Below are 14,088 nucleotides of genomic sequence, written 5' to 3' on the forward strand. Positions count from 1 at the left end.
AACTCACAAAATAACAATATAAGTGATTTGCAAGTCACAAACCTAAGAACTACGATAAATACTATGAGGGGGATGCAAACAAATTGATTCGAGCTAGACTAGAGTGTACTAGACTCAGTTTGAGAATGATTCACACTCGAGTTCCAGACTCAAATAACCAAAATATACAAAACTAAAATCAATAAATCAAACTCGATTCGAGCTTTGCTGAAAAATATTAATAATGTATGACATAGGATGGAAGAAATTATACAGGTATACAAAATATTTTGAATCTTCAAACCTCCAAAATGCATAATGCATTCAACTCTATGGCCCTATTATATCATGTTTAATAATATTAAAGAACCACAAACATCAGATGGGTTGAATGGATGCACTTCCAGCTGAAGCTTGATTTGCAGCACGATTACTTCCGTAATTCTTGCGGTTCGATTCTCGTGCAATTCTCGATCCAAACTATAAAGTAAACACAATATATTTATCATCAAAGTGTGTATTTTGTGAGACCACTAAAGCATCTTATAAGCTACCTTTTCAGCTAATCTGTCAAACACAACCTACCTGAATAGCTTTTTTTAGGTAGAACAACTGCTGTATTCAAATGAAGCATTCTTGCAACCTTCAAGAAACAAAACAAATAAACAAGTTAGTTAATGGTTTAATTAAAATATAACACATATAGACTCCATAGTTGCATTTTTAAATGAAAATACACACATACTAGATTCCATAATATCTAATTAAATGGGAAAAACAAAAGTAAACACTTATTATACCTCTCTCAAGATCTTCTTATCACCAACTCCAATTGGTTGGCCAAGGTCTGCAATCTCCCATAGTGGAATATCAAGCAGTATCCTTATTACATTTTCATCCAGAAAAGGAAACCTAGGCTGAAGTGACCAAACAACACATGTCCATTCAAATTCAATCCAACTAAATGTGTAATGTAATGTGTTTCTTTATGGACTTAACACATAAAGAACTGAATGACTTAACAAAGAAGCAAGTGGTACATCTTTGCCATTATCAACGATGCATCTATCATCTCTACCTAGGTTTCTCTTCCATATTCTCTGCATATCTAACTTCATTTCCTCATTTAGACCACCCCGACTAAACACATCAACAAATAATCATCAAAACTTACTTCACTATTTTATCTTGCTTCTTTTACAGTATGAGATAATACTGATTAATAAGAAGTAACCTGCTTTCTTTGAACTTAGTTCTATGGCGCCCATAGGCACCACACTGCTCATCTGCACCAGAACCAACCAATAGGATCCTGGAATCAGCGTTGTATTTAACCTTTGAATTATTATTTCCATTTATTTCTTCACTAACACACCTATCACCACCAGCTGCCAACCACAAGGCAATCCCAATATTAAGGTCCTGTAACACTAAAAATAAGTTAAAAGACTTTCATGAAACCTTATAATAACATTAAACTTTAAAAAGAAAATATGCAATTAACAGATCAATGTATCATGTATGTACTTGAAGGATAAATAAGTGATAAGACACGTTTTGTCTCCATGGTCAATTTCGACAATTCTGCATCTATTTCTACTAGATTCCATCGGCATTAAAAATCTGTTTGTATTATGAAAGAACTACAATAAAGTCAAAGTCAGAGGGTAATAAAAAAATGTCAAAAACGCCAATTACCTTCTCAAAGGGGCGATTTTTCTCAGCTCTTTCACACCATCCATTGCAAAGATTTTATCAGGAGCTAATTCACCATCAAAACTTACATTCAATAGATCAATTTCAACTGCCAAAAGAGGTATCATAAGATATTAAGCATGGTGAATAAAAAGAACAGTTCTTTTCATACTGAACAGAAAGCTAATCACACCTACATTTTGAATCTAGGCACTGATCCAATAGAGCTGCAAGTATCGTAGAATCTAATCCACCAGAAAAAAGCACAACCACTGGTGAACTACTCTGAAAATTGAAAAAAAAAACATACTAATAACATGGAGAGCCAGAATATATACATAAAAAGCTATATTCATAGGCAAACAAGATGAATTTCTGAAAATACTGTTCGCCGCCTCACAGATTCTTTAAATGCAGCAAGAACTTTCTGATGCAGATGCCCTGTTGCAATGATACTGACTTAAGTTTGGAAGCATTTTCAATGTAATAAATTAAAATAAATAAATCTACTTTTTACCTGGTTGTTCACTAGAAAACATTTTAGCTAAGAATAAGATAACACATGATAATTATACTTGAAATATTTCTAGAAGGTTCTATACCATCCAGCCCAAGCTAGAAACAGTTGCCTCCCCAACATCACAATATTTTAGAACAAAAATCTGTAATTTCGTGTAGCAATAGAATAAGAGTGACGATGAGTTCAGGAAATTGAACCTTTGGATTCGATTATGAAAGACAATGACTTCGAAAATTGAACCTGTGTTTGGTTCAAAGCGACATTTGGAATGGAGATTCTGATATGGAACACTAGCAGCCTGAGCTTGCAATCTAGTATGCTTAATCAGGCAATACAAGAAGCCAATCAATTCTCCCGATCAAATAGGGCAAACCAATACAATTGGCATCGAGATCCATGACCAGAGTATTGTAGAGGTCAAGAATGAAATTGGAACTAACATGTGTAAGCAAAAAAATCGAGGAAGAAGAGTACCTTTGCGACATCAAGAGGATTTACTACAACTGCAGACACAAAAGCGGCTCCAGCGGTGGCGAACGCCCTTTCTGATAAAATCAAATTGAAGTCAGCCGACGAATACATTATCTGATTCGATCGAAATGAAGAAGAAATTTGATTGGGCATATCTGCTGAAAGTTTTTCTCCGGGATGGCGACTGATCCAAGAACTCTTTTAGTTGTTGAAGCAAGGTTCCAGTTATGATGCTTCCGAGAAACACATTGAGATGTAAAAAAAGATGAAAGAAATTAGAAGGTCACATACAAAGATACTTCCTCCAGATGGAGCCTAAATAGAACTTGGATGAAAGAGATTAGAAGTGATCGATCGTGTTCTCTCGCAAGCGAGACAAGCGACGTCGCCGCGTCGGACCTGTCATCTAGGCTTCCGGTTTACAAAATCACGATTTGCTCCCAAATTAAACACAAAATACGTTCATTAGCAGCGATCAGAAAGAGATGAGCCGAGGTTAGAGGTGAGTTGAGGTGGACTCGGTAGTGGTGGAGGCGGATTTGGGTTTACATAGAAAAAGAGAAGGAGAGAGTGAAGGTTGTCGACTGGTGGCGTGCTTGCCTTGATCGATGTCGATGACCGGGAATGGCAAGTAACAATGGTCGAAGTGCGAGGGAAGAAGTAGGCGGTAGTCAATGTCCAATGTCGGTAGGGGGAAGGAAGGAGTGTTGATAATTAGGGCAAGAGGGAAAGGAAGAAAGTGGGAGGCAGGCTTCTTAATTTTTTAGAATTTCATTCCCCCCTCCCCCCAGCTATTAAATGATGGAATGCTCGTTTCCATTAAAACTCATAAAGCGACATCTTCAGACGACACACATTTTATTATAGGTGCCCTCCGTGTTTTTTTAGACACTAATTTAATGGCACGCAAAAATGCACGTCCTAAATCCTTAAAATTTATTGAGAGATGACATTATTTTTAGGTCAAATACTTTTGTGTATCGTAAATCGACGCGTATCATAAATTGCACGTCGTAAAAGGTTGTTTTTCTAGTAGTTGTTCTTTGTGTCATACTTCCCTGTTGCGAATGAAGCTTTGTCTGGGTGCTTCGAAATATGATTAGGAAATTAAGGTGGCTTGGTTTATATGGTTCATGTATTTTGGTTCTAACTTCCAACTTTGTAAAATCGCTTTTTGAAAATGATGGTTTGATATGAGTTTGAAAACAGTTTTGGAAAAATTTGTTATAACCATTAGATGTTAAATTATAAACTTGTTGGTCTTTCGAAAACATTCTTTGATTGTTAAATTGATGAAAAATTCGTTGTTTATTTTGATGAAAACCATTCTTATGAAAATAGTTTTGTGAGAACCTTTCATTTTGACGATTATGTACAATATTCCTTTGCCATTGGTTTTGAACAATATTCTCATTGATTGATTTTTTAACATTCGGTTTTCGAAATGGCTTTGGAAATTTAGAATGACTTTTAGAAAAGTCATTTTGTTTTTGTGTCGATTTCTTCTAAACAAATGACTTATTTTGGGAAAAAGTCTTAATTTTTTCAGTCGTTTCCTGTTCAAACGATTTTTTTACCAAACCTTTTTGTTGTTTACGAGACTCAACAATTTGCCAATAAACCTATTTTCTTGCTTTCGACATTGAAATTCCTTCTTATTTTGAAATCTTTTGAATTTGTTCATAGAAATTTTGTGCTTTTGTGTTTTGATTTTGTGAAGCTAATTCTTTTGATGGTTCAACCACATCTTCTTTTTCTTTCTTAACACCCTAATTTTGTTTTGGTTTTTTCCATAGAAAAGTGGATGAGTTCTTATTAAGAGTATTTTCAACCATGCCTTGGTTTGTAAAAAAACCCTTCTTTTGAAGCTCCTTTGTTATCCTCAACAACAATTTTATTGATCTCATGATTCACTTTGTCTCCATTTCCTTTAGTAACAAACACCTGATTGGGAAACACCATATCATCGATGCATTTGAAACTAGGACAAACACCTGAGTTCGATTCAAGATAATGATGACCTTTTTCCTTTCTTACTTTCTCAAACTTTTTAGTTTGTTCATAGACTTGATCAAGAACAACCCTAGGAATAGTTGTTTCGATTGGAATGTTTCCATCATCATTATCACAATCAGTTTGGCTATCTTTGACAAATTATATGGTTATAATCATGTACTTTCAAAGTTGAGGGTTGGTCATTGTTAACCTTTTCCAATGAATCATTACAATTTTCTTTACCCTTATCCATCAAAGTGACATTAATGACAGATAACTGAGAACAATCAACAACTTCTTCTGCCTCAATTTCACTGATATTGTCTGAATCATCTTCGATAACAACAAAATTATGATGAGAGTCAGATGTCGAATTCTCAATCTTTTTCAAAATTTTGATTTGTTCTTTTTTGGTGAAGGTCTCATTCACAATATGAACCAAATCTTTAGGATCCAAACATTCATCTATTTTAAAAATACCATATGCATATCTATCATTTGGGACCGTGTCAAACTCAGAAATCTTCTTCTCACAGTCATAGGAAGTTGAATCTATTTTCTCCCTTTCTAAAGTTAAAAGGACAAAAGTTTCCTATGTTGCTCCTTACTTATGTCAGAGGAATGATATAGAACAATAAATTTTGCATACAATATTTTAGCCGTATTATAGTAAATGTTACGTTATTTTAACAAAATCTGATTCTCCAAACTCAAATTCTCCTAATCACAATTAACATTATTTAACTGCAATTCTAGATTGTCCATTCTACTCCTCTTCGACTCTAACCTTTTATGTGATTCTAGCAGGAAAGATTTTGATTTTTTAGCATCACTACTAACAGAAATAAGAAAGTCATTAACATATGTAATAGTCTCATCAAAATCATATATGACATAATCATATGAACTAGAAGGAATATTAAAGGATTCGAGAAGGGAACGTACCTTCGAAGTCATTGGATACTTGTGTGTTGCAGTAGAAACGAAGCATCTTCCAATCACATTCTCCTCATCCTCACTTCCCTCTTCATACTTTGCATTCATGAATCGATGCGTTGGGTTTCAAATTTCCTCTTCATCTGATCCAGATGACCAGATTTGGTAAGTTCTATCCCCTTCGCCAGCCCCTTTTGCAACTAAAGACATCCATTTCGTCCTAGCTTTCACTTCTTCTAGCCTTTCAACATAGTAGGCTTCGTCTTTCACTCTTTCTTTCTTCTCTTATCTCTTCCTCAACATACAATCGATTGCCATATGGTTCACACCATTACAGTAATGACAATGAAAACCAAAATCACCTTTTAACTACTTTTCTTTCTTCTCAACCTCAGACTTGTTTTCTTTCTTCCCCACCTTCATTTCCTCTCTCACATTCTTCCCAGATGTATTTCCCTTGAAATAAATTCCTTTGAACTTCAGATTGAATGGATTTTTGTAAAATTTCTTTACTTTATTGTTCGAATAGTATGCCGCTGCTTTGTCATTTAAGTTCATGATAAAACCTTCGTTATCAGAACCATCAACACCAACAGATTCAATTTCAGTTTCTTTTCCAGAGATCTTCAAAACTAGTGCCAGAGGACCGCCCAAACTTAGTTTCCTTCTTCATCAATCTCGTTAATCTCACCCTCATGGGCTTTCAGAACATTATAGAGATCACCAAGTGAATAGTTGTCGAAGTTTTGTTGTTTCTTGATCATCAACCTAATGTTCCTCCATTCCTTTCGAAGACCCATCAATAAAGTAAGATTGTACTCCACAGTCGAACAAATAACTCCATAATGGTTGCACTTGCAGATTAATTCATTCAGATGATCATAGTACATTTCAATGGTCTCCATCTCCTTCTGTTTGAATTCACCTAATTCAAGTTGACATTGCTTAACATGTGACACCCAAATTTTCAAATAATTTTTCATGTTTTAAAACACACTTTCATTCATAATTGTTATAAAAATATACTTGTATCACATAATCAATTCATAACATCGCATCCCAAGATCATAATATGTAAAAGCTCCTCATGTGTGTACTGATCAAGCCGGCGCCTTCCCGCGATCCTCACTGGTACCTGAAACACATAACACAACACTATAAGCATAAATGCTTAGTGAGTTCCTCCAAAATACCACACACAACACATATTAGCCACTCAAGGCTATAAATCTGTTTGAACCTCTGGTCAATGTGTCTCAGTGGGACCCTCCAGTCCCATAACTCTATGGGCCCTCTGGCTCAAAGACCCTAAAGTTGACCAAACCCTAAAAGTCAACAAAATTCAACTCTCCGGGTTACGCTACGCGTACCAAACATGTACGCTGGGCATACCCTGTCTCCTCACAAAAACGAGATGCGCGACCCCTTACGCCGCACGTACTGGGATTATGCCCCGCGTAGCTCCCAGTTTCAGACTCTAAACTCTTAAGGTCTTAAAAAGTTAAGACCCATGTCCAACTTCTAGATCTGACCATTTCTAAGCCTCTTAATCCATAAAGTTGGTGACTTTAAGCCTTTGCATGGCTGGACAAGTCACTAACACCCATAACATTCCATTTCTCAACTCTAGAAAGCTCATAACTCAAGCATGACCACATAACAACGACCAAGATGGAAGCTTTATGGATCTATAACACAAATATCACTAAAATGGGACAGATCTAGGTCCATGGAGTACATTACACTCATAAAGTCTCCACCTTTGGGACTTTTAACCCTAGAAATGGTCCATGCAACCATCACAACAAGTAAAGAGGAAAGTATGTATTTCTTGCTATCATTTTAGGATTAAATTTCCCATGTATGCTAGATAGGATTATGAACCTTGGAAACCAAATTTTGCATGTATTTAGACAAACATAGATCCAAGGTTTATTAGGGTTGAATGTACACTTAGGAAGTGTTAGAATGCTCAAAACCCATCAGATACGTGTCCCAACTCCCTCCGAAGTCCAACACACATGCCCGAAGCATGTCCTAGAGCGTCTGAATCGTCCGCTCACTCTGTCCGTCCGTCTGTGGGTGGTAAGCGGTACTGAAATGCAGCCTAGTACCCAACTCCTCATAGAACTACTTCCAGAACCTGGAAGTGAAACACACATCTCGATCTGACACAATCGAGATCGGTACACCATGCCTCGATACCACCTCCCTCACATACACCTCTTCCAACCTCTCTGCGGAAGAGCTCACACTGATAGCAAGAAAATGAGCGCTCTTTGTCAGCCGGTCGACAATCACCCAAATAGCATCGACACCTCTTGCAGTCCTCGACAATTTGGTGATAAAATCCATGGAAATATGTTCCCACTTCCACTGGGGAACCTCAAGCGGCTACAGCTTGCCATGTGGACACTGGTGCTCGGCCTTAACCCTGCGACAGGTCAAGTACCTCTCTACAAACCACACCATATCCCTCTTCATACAGGGCCACCAATAGTCTCTTTTCAGGTCCAAATACATCTTAGTGGCCCCGGGATGGATCGAAAACCTCGACCTGTGCGCCTCCTCCATCAAAATGGCACATGCCCGCCCTCAAATGGCACCCAAATCCGGCCCTGGAAGGTCATAAGCCCCCGACTATAGGCAAAGAACTAAGATATATGTCCGATCACCCACTCTCGCTTGCAGTTCTCTGGTCTCATGGCCCCCACCTGGGCCTCCCGAATGGTGTCCAATACCGGAGTCATCGCTGTCAACCTCATACAAACATCCCGTATCGGGGCACTCTCCGCCCTACGAGCCAATGCATCAGTTACAACGTTAGCCTTTCCCGGGTGGTACAGAATCTCGCACTCATAATCCTTTACCACGTCCAACCATCTCCTCTGACGCATGTTCAGGTTGCGCTGATCCATCAGATACTGCAAGCTCTTGTGGTCCGTGTATATGGAACACCGAACCCCATACAAATAGTGAGGCCAGATCTTGAGGGCGAACACCACAGCCCCCAACTCCAGATCGTGAGTAGGATACCTCGTCTCATAAGGCTTCAGCTGCCTCGATGCGTATGGCATCACATGCCCTCTTTGCATCAGCACCGTACTCAGTCCCGATATCGACGCGTCACAATATACCATAAAGTCCTCCATTCTCTTTGGAAGGGCCAACACTGGGGCTTCGCACAATCTCTAGCGAAGGGTCTCGAATGATGCCTACTGCTCCGGGCCCCAACTGAAAGCCATGACCTTCCGGGTCAGTCTGGTGAGAGGAACAACAATCCTGGAGAAATCCTGGATGAATCTCCTATAATAACCAGCCAACCCCAGGAAACTCCTGATCTCCGAAGGGGATCTTGGCACCTCCAAACTCATTACTGCCTCAATCTTGGCCAGATCGACCAATATCCCATTCTGGTTGACGAGGTGTCCTAGAAACTGGACCTCTCGTAACCAGAAATCGCACTTGGAGAATTTGGCGTAAAGCCTCTCCGATCTTAAAACTCCGAGGATCTCCCTCAAATGCTCCTGATGCTGCTCTCTGGATCTCGAATACACCAATATATCATCAATGAACACGATCACCGAACGATCCAACATCGGCTTGTACACCCTGTTCATGAGATCCATGAACACCGCCGGTGCATTAGTGAGCCCGAAAGGCATCACCACGAACTCGTAATGCCCGTAACGAGTCCTGAACGCTGTCTTCTGGATATCCTCGTCGCGCACCCTCATCTGATGATATCCAAACCTCAAATCAATCTTGGAGAACCAAGACGTTCCCTGCAACTGATCGAACAAATCGTTGATCCTCGGTAAGGGGTAACAGTTCTTGACCGTCAGCTTGTTCGACTACCGGTAATCAATGCACATCCGGTGTGAACGATCCTTTTTCTTGACAAAAAGGATCGGCGCCCTCCACGGCGAGCTACTCGGCCGTATAAACCACTTTCCCAGTAGCTCCGGAAGCTGCAAGGATAACTCATGCATCTATGGAGGTGCAAGGCGATAGGGCGCTGCCCCCGGAACCAAATCGATACGGAACTCCACCTGCCTCTCGGGAGGCACACCCGACAACTCCTCGGGAAAAACATCCGGGAACTCACGCACTATCGGGATCTCATCGACCGACCTCGATCTATCTGCACCCACCCTCGTATCCACCACATAAGCCACAAACCCACTACAGCCCTGCTGTAGACTCTGCCTCGCTCTCGCGGCTGAACAAAATGCTGACCCAGAACGGTTATCCTCGCCATAAACCGTAAGAACTCCCCCACTAGGGTCTCGTATGGTCACCAGCTGCCGCTCGCAGTCTATTACCCCTCCAAATCTTCTCAACCAGTCCATGCCCACGATGACACACACATCTCCCATAGCAATCGGGACCAAATCAATCGGAAACTCAACGCCGAAAATCTCGAGAACACATCCTCGAATCACATCAGTGGCATACACTGCTCTCTCGTCTACTGTGGAAACTCGCAAAGGTCGACTCAACGCCTCTCAATGAATACTGATGTGCTGACTAAAGGCTAATGACACAAAAGACCGACTCGCACCCGAGTCAAATAACACCAAAGCAGGTACAGAACACACAAGAAATGTACCTACGCATATCACAATATAAGCATAACACCACAAAGTCAAAATAAACATATAAAAGAATACATACCAGCTACAACGTCGGGTGTTGCGGGGACCTCCTCCGCTTTCAACTGGAAGGCTCTCCCGCGAGCCTTCGGTGCCTCGGCCTTCACCGGCCGACTCTCCGTAGCATGTACAGCAGCAGGGACAGATCCCTGGGAAACTCCATGAGCTGACCCTCGTAACTGCAGACACTCGGCCTTCCGCTGTCCGGTCTGGTTGCAGTGAAAACAAACTGCAAACCCCTTGGGGCAATCCTTGGCCATCTGCCCCTCCTTGCCACACTTGTAGCAAGACCCTGCTCTACACACCCCCTCATGACTCTTTCCGCACTTGCCACAAGTGCGGCCCTTCTGGTTCCATGATCTCGAATCGGCGGGCTTATCCCGCTTGGCAGCCGGCTGGGATTGTGTCGGTCGCTGATCCCTCCCCTAAGACTCCGCCTCCTCCCTGGCCTGAGTCTCTAGCTCAATCTCCCTCTTCTGGGCATTTTCCTGAAGCTCGGAAAATGTCCGGTATGTCGAGTTCGCCATGAACTCGCGGATGTATCTCCTCAAAATAGTCAAATATCTGCTCATGCGTGCCTGCTCGGAAGACACATGCTCAGGGCAGAACATCGCCCTCTCATGAAACATCCTCGTGATCACTATAACAGAATCGGTACCTTGCTTGAGGGTCAAGAACTCCTGGGCTAAATGCTCCCTTTCCACCGGGGGAACGTACTCATTACATAACATAGCGGTGAACCTCTCCCAGGTCACCGCAACAAGCTCTGCAGAAGAATAGTGCGCTATCACAAACTTCCACCAGTCCTTCGCCCCCAAGCGAAGCTGGTTCAGCGCGAACCGAACTCTCAGATGCTCCGGACATGAACATGTGTAAAAGCACCCCTCAATGTCAGAGATCCACCTCATCGCAGCTATCGTATCCTGAGTCCCATCAAACTCTGGTGGCTTCGTGTTGCTGATCTCCCGGTACAACAACGCGTCACCCCCCTGTGGCCTGACGGCAGCAACGGCTGCAGTGGCTGCAGCAACAGTAGCATTAGTAAGAGCAGCATACCGCTCATCAAAAGTCTCAATCAGCATGGTCTTGATAGACCTGAACATCTCTGGAATCTCAGCGCGGATGGCCGCAGCCACCTCATCATGAATCATTTGGCAGAGCTCCTCATCGCTTACACCCCCCTCGCTAGTCCCTGGCCTGTGGTGTGTCCCAACCATGACGTCTCTCTGAAATACAACACAAGATATCAGAGATTCGCTCGAGTGTACACACACTCGATATCCCGTTCCTACTTGATCCCTGGTACCCTAAGGATTCTTACTTGGCCTGCACACTGATCCGGTGTCTTCGGTAGTACGGGCCCAATACTACCGTCCACACCGCATCAATATTCACCCCAAGTCCTCCTCCTAGGATCCCAAGTCCCAAGTACTCTACTCTCTTTATACATAGTCTACTCTCTAGCAGGTCTCTCATAAGCTCCTCGTTGCGATCTATTCACTCTCAAGCATCTCCTAGCAGCAAAATCCCTAGGCTAAGGCATCACACTCTAGTCCTAATAAGAATACCTAGCCTACTCTAGCATGTATATCATATTATAACATATCTCATAACTCATAATGTAAGGGTATTTTGGGAAATCACCGTTCGGGCGCTGGCTGATCGTACACACTGCTCTGCTCTACTCTTTCAAAAACATTTTACTCTTGAGAAAATTTTTGTGAATTTTATTTTGAAAATCCCTCAAATCCTCAGTTTGAGTTCAGATACGCCCGAAGCTGCACCCGAATCCCTCAAACCAACGCTCTGATACCAACTTGTAACACCCAAATTTTCAAATAATTTTTCACGTTTTAAAAACACACTTTCATTCATAATTGTTATAAAAATATCATTGTATCACATAATCAATTCATAACATTTCATCCCAAGATCATAATATGTAAAAGCTCCTCATGTGTGTACTGATCAAGACGACACCTTCCCGCGATCGTCACTGGTACCTGAAACACATAACACAACACTGTAAGCATAAATGCTTAGTGAGTTCCCAAAAATACCACACACAACACATATTAGCCATTTGAGGCTATAACTCTGTTTGACCCTCTGGTCAATGTGTCATAGTGGGACCCTCCAGTCCCATAACTCTGTGGGCTCTCTGGCCCTAACTCTGTGGACCTTCCGGTCCTAACTCTGTAAACTCTGTAGCATACGTAGCATAAATCACATAGAAATCACATCATCCAAAAGCATATAAATACTCTGTCACATAACTCTAATTACCACTCTAGGTAAAGTATAGTGAGAAAACTCACCTCGGGTAACTCGGTAATCTCGAACTCTGTAAAAATCTAGTCTAGCCTCCGCATAATCATATGAAATAAACACTCTAAATCAATACATCTCTCAAGTCTAGACTTTTCCCTCTCTTAGTACCCACAGAAGGGTAAAAGACCATTTTACCCCTCTCATGGCTTAAAGACTCTAAATTTGACCGAACCCTAAAAGTCAACAAAAGTCAACTAACCGGGTTACGCAGTGCGTACCAAACATGTACGTTGGGCGTACCTGACATCATCACAGAAATGGGGTGTGCGACCCGTATGTCACGCGTAGTGGGATTACGCCCCATGTAATTCTCAGTTTCAAATTCTAAACTCCTGAGGTCTTAAACAGTTAAGACCCACGTCCAACTTCTAGATCTGACCATTTCTAAGCCTCTTAATCCATAAAGTTGGTGACTTTAAGCCTTTGCATGGCTGGACAAGTCACTAACACCCATAACATTCCATTTCCCAACTCTAGAAAGCTCATAACTCAAGCATGACCTCATAACGACCAAGATGGAAACTTTATGGATCTATAACATAAATATCACTGAAATGGGACAGATCTAGGTCCATGGAGTACATTACACTCATAAAGTATCCACCTTTGGGACTTTTAACCCTAGAAATGGTCCATGCAATCATCACACCAAATTAAGAGGAAAGTTTTGAACTTTATACCTCTAGATGAAGCTCCTTTCTCGGAAGATCTCAGATCCAAACTTGCACTTCAAGCCCTAGCCTCCACAAGCTCTTCTCCTTCTTCTTCACTAACACACCAAGAAACTTTTAGCTCCAAAACACACACTCAAGCTAAAGATGATGGAAGGCTCTCTCTTAGGGTTTCACTCCCTGATATGGAGGCTGAGAAATGAGCCTTAGCATCCTTTAAATAGTGCACAAGCCAAACATTTAGGGTTTGCATTTGGACCCGTTACGCCCAGCGTACCCAGGCGAGTCTGCGTCCAAATTAAGTGCATGAGTATGCGTAGCATACTCCCTAGTACGCCCAGTGTACTCATTTGCTACAAGAACTCTCTCTCAAGGGACCACTCTTAACAACTTGAAAAAATGGAAGGGTTAAATAACTACCTAAATTTCGGGATGTTACATAACAGAAATTTTTCTAGTCTTCTAACTTCCTTGATACTTCTCTTTCAAAGTAACGCATATCTCCTTTGCAGTTATACAACCACGGATATAGTTGTAAACAACTGGTGGAAGAGCACCACCAAGTTCTCTCAAGCACCTCTTGTCATTCAACTTTTGTTTCTCTGTTTGCTGACTAACACCTAGATTTGAACCATCAGTTCCGACTTGTTCTAAAAAATTTTCTTGACGATTTCCACTGGTAATGCATTTCCATAGATCTTCATCAATCCCATTGAGATAGTCTTCCATCCTATCATCCTGTTGCTCGTAATATTCAAGAATCAACATTGGAATTTTGGTTGAAGAACCAAGAAGATGAGAGAAGGAAGTCATTGTGTTCATGTTGAAGTCTGCC

At 41.2% G+C, this 14,088-nt stretch overlaps 1 pseudogene; it reads right to left on the reverse strand.

The window, feature by feature from the left end:
- Window positions 1–357: 357 nt before the first annotated feature.
- Window positions 358–2,776, reverse strand: LOC111894733 (uncharacterized; annotated as a pseudogene).
- Window positions 2,777–14,088: the final 11,312 nt, after the last annotated feature.

This window comes from Lactuca sativa, chromosome 7, assembly GCF_002870075.4.
Source record: "Lactuca sativa cultivar Salinas chromosome 7, Lsat_Salinas_v11, whole genome shotgun sequence".
Classification (NCBI taxonomy): Eukaryota; Viridiplantae; Streptophyta; class Magnoliopsida; order Asterales; family Asteraceae; genus Lactuca; species Lactuca sativa.